Here is a 2,664-nt window from a genome sequence, read left to right as displayed (position 1 = left end):
GAGCAGAAAAGCTGGTCCAGATGGCAGATCTTTCCTTGTGCTTCTCCCACTCAGTTCCACACGTCTCCAAAAGACTTTGAGAAAGTTCAGGCCTGTCCACAAGCCCCTTTGAGCTTCTCCACCAGAGAGCCCCACAGCTCCTGTCCCACAGCTCAGGCTAAAGCTCATCCCAAATGCCTGTGTTCTGGGGAAGAGTGTCAAGAAAACAATTACTCTAGATGTGGCATCCTGTGCCCTTCTTGGACCATCAGGGAAGCCCCAGTTGCTTTCTCTTTCTCACAGACATATCTGCAATGTCTTCCACTGCCTCCCCAGCCCCATGCCTCACTCTCCAGCCAGATTTTCCCCCCTGCCATGGGCTCCAGGGAAGATTTTCACAGAACCATTTAGTTTGGAAAGGACCTTTAAGATCATTGAGTCCTTCTGTTAACCTCGCACTGCAAGTACTGAACTATGTCCCTAAAGTGCCATGTCTACTTATTTTTTGAGCACTTCCAGGGACAGTGACACCATCACTTCCTGCGCAGCCTTTTCCAAGGCTTGACCACCCTTTCAGTGTTTCCTAATATCCAACCTAAACCTTCCCTGAGGCAGCTTGAGGACACTTCCTCTTCTCCTGTCACTTGTTACCCTGGAAGAAGAGCTGTTGAGGAAGATGAAATAGGAAAACCTTATAAATATGATTGCCTGGCAAAAGATTTGGAAAATACAGACATTGAGATGAGAACTAGATTTGAAATAGCAAACCTTGACTACTGAATAACTAGAAAACAATAGTATAGCCAGGCTGAAAGCAATCCCCCTTTCTGATTAAACAATGCCCTTTACCTGCAGATAGGTCCAAGGGTCAAATGGAATGCTCTGTCTCACCCCCAATGTATGGTTCATCCCACACCTGTGACCCTCCCCTGAAGTATCAGGTATCTGTGACCCCATTGGCCCAAGTCCTGTTCCAGCCCACCTCGAAGCCCCCTGATAAGGTGTGCCCGAGGGACCTGACACTCTCTTGGACCTTCTCCTGGGACCCTCACCTGGAACCCTCTCTCCCTCTCTCTCCCTCTTCCTCTCTCCCTGGGCCTGCCACGAGTTGCGCCTGGCAACTCCAAGCAGGGCCTTTCTCCGCTTTTAATAAACCACATCTTCTAAGACCTGACTTCAGAGATCTCTCATCCATCCAAACTGTCCTGGAGACCCGTGCTCGCTACAAAGAGCGTTTTCCAGCTACCAGAACACAATCATAAGTTAATGAATACTCAGTAATGAGTTTTGCTGAAGACTCAGCTTTGTCCATTTCTGGCAAATCTGCTGGGCTCAGGGCATGTTGCAGTATTCAGGTCAAAGCAACAAAAGCCTGGTAAAAGAAGTGATTTGGAGGCTCCCTGGAATCCTAAGGATCATCTGTGTACTTTGCCAGGGAAAAACAGGAGACAAGTCATTTCACACAAGAAGGATTGTGACCTTCACTGCTGAGTTTCAGAATGGGACTCATCAGGGCTTGGATTTACAAAAATCAAAAGGACTTACTAGTATCCAGCATCTGGCAAGATTTTCACTGCAGCCAGCTAAGCAGGGTCTTCTCTCAGTCACACATGCTGCATACAACCCTAAAATATCTTCCCTGGCTCACCACGAGGCAAAGCTTTACCACAGCTCAAAAGCTCTCCATTATCTGCCTTGATCCCCACCCCCCCCCCCCCACTCACCTTCATTACTCCCACAGATCAGACTTCTCAGGCCCTCAACTTACAAACCAAGAGGTCCCATTCCACGTCCCTTGGCTTTAAATAACCTGGGTTTGGGCATATTGCCCTGGGCCCACCTCCTTCCACACTGACAAACACCTGGCTCAGGTGAAGCTGAGGTGTAAGAGCCTTCCCACAGGGTTGCATCCGTCTGTGAGGACATCCAGCTCTAACACCCAAGTGAAGGCTTGCTTCTAGAAATTGTGGTCCCAACAAATGTTATCCACTTCCCTCTCAGTGTCCTTCATGAAACCAGTCACAGAGAGTGGGTGCCCAGGACCCTGAAGGAGGAAGATGCACACTTGAATTGGAGCCATAGCATGTCTTGGGAACCTGTCTTTGCCAGCCAGGACCACCAGCAGGAGTAGAAGCAGACCTGGACAGAGTGTTAGGCACAAGTAGAACTTCCCCCTGTGCAGCACAGTCCTGGAATAGCTGAATATCCAGTGGAAAAAACTCTGAGCCCCAAGAACTGACTTAAACACAAAGGAGAGACAGATCTTCAGACAGCATGAGATTGGATGGCTCTGTAAAGTCCAAATTCCACTTCCAGAGCTGCATACGAGACTCTGAGCCATATATGCCCTCTCCCTTCTTACAGAGAAATCTGGGAATATTAATACCAAAAATGAACTGCAAAATCCAGTTTTTCCTTCCTACCAGCAACTGCTTATCCCAATGCTCATGCCCAGAGTGGCTCTCTGGCATGGAAACCCACTGGCACACAGCTGCCCATGCTCATACCACTGTCCTCCAGGAGGGAGGGACATGTCCAAGCTGCCATGGGCTCAGTCCTGAGCCCCAGCCAGCTCCCAGGCTGTCTGAAGCCACTGGCCAGGGACTGACAATTTAACAGCACAATTGAGTTGCGATGCCTGAGGACATTCCTTGGCTCTGCTCAACTCCTGGTGTAGCTGCAGTT

Source organism: Anomalospiza imberbis, chromosome 4, assembly GCF_031753505.1.
Source record: "Anomalospiza imberbis isolate Cuckoo-Finch-1a 21T00152 chromosome 4, ASM3175350v1, whole genome shotgun sequence".
In the NCBI taxonomy this organism is placed as follows: Eukaryota; Metazoa; Chordata; class Aves; order Passeriformes; family Viduidae; genus Anomalospiza; species Anomalospiza imberbis.
This window is presented reverse-complemented; position numbering follows the sequence as displayed.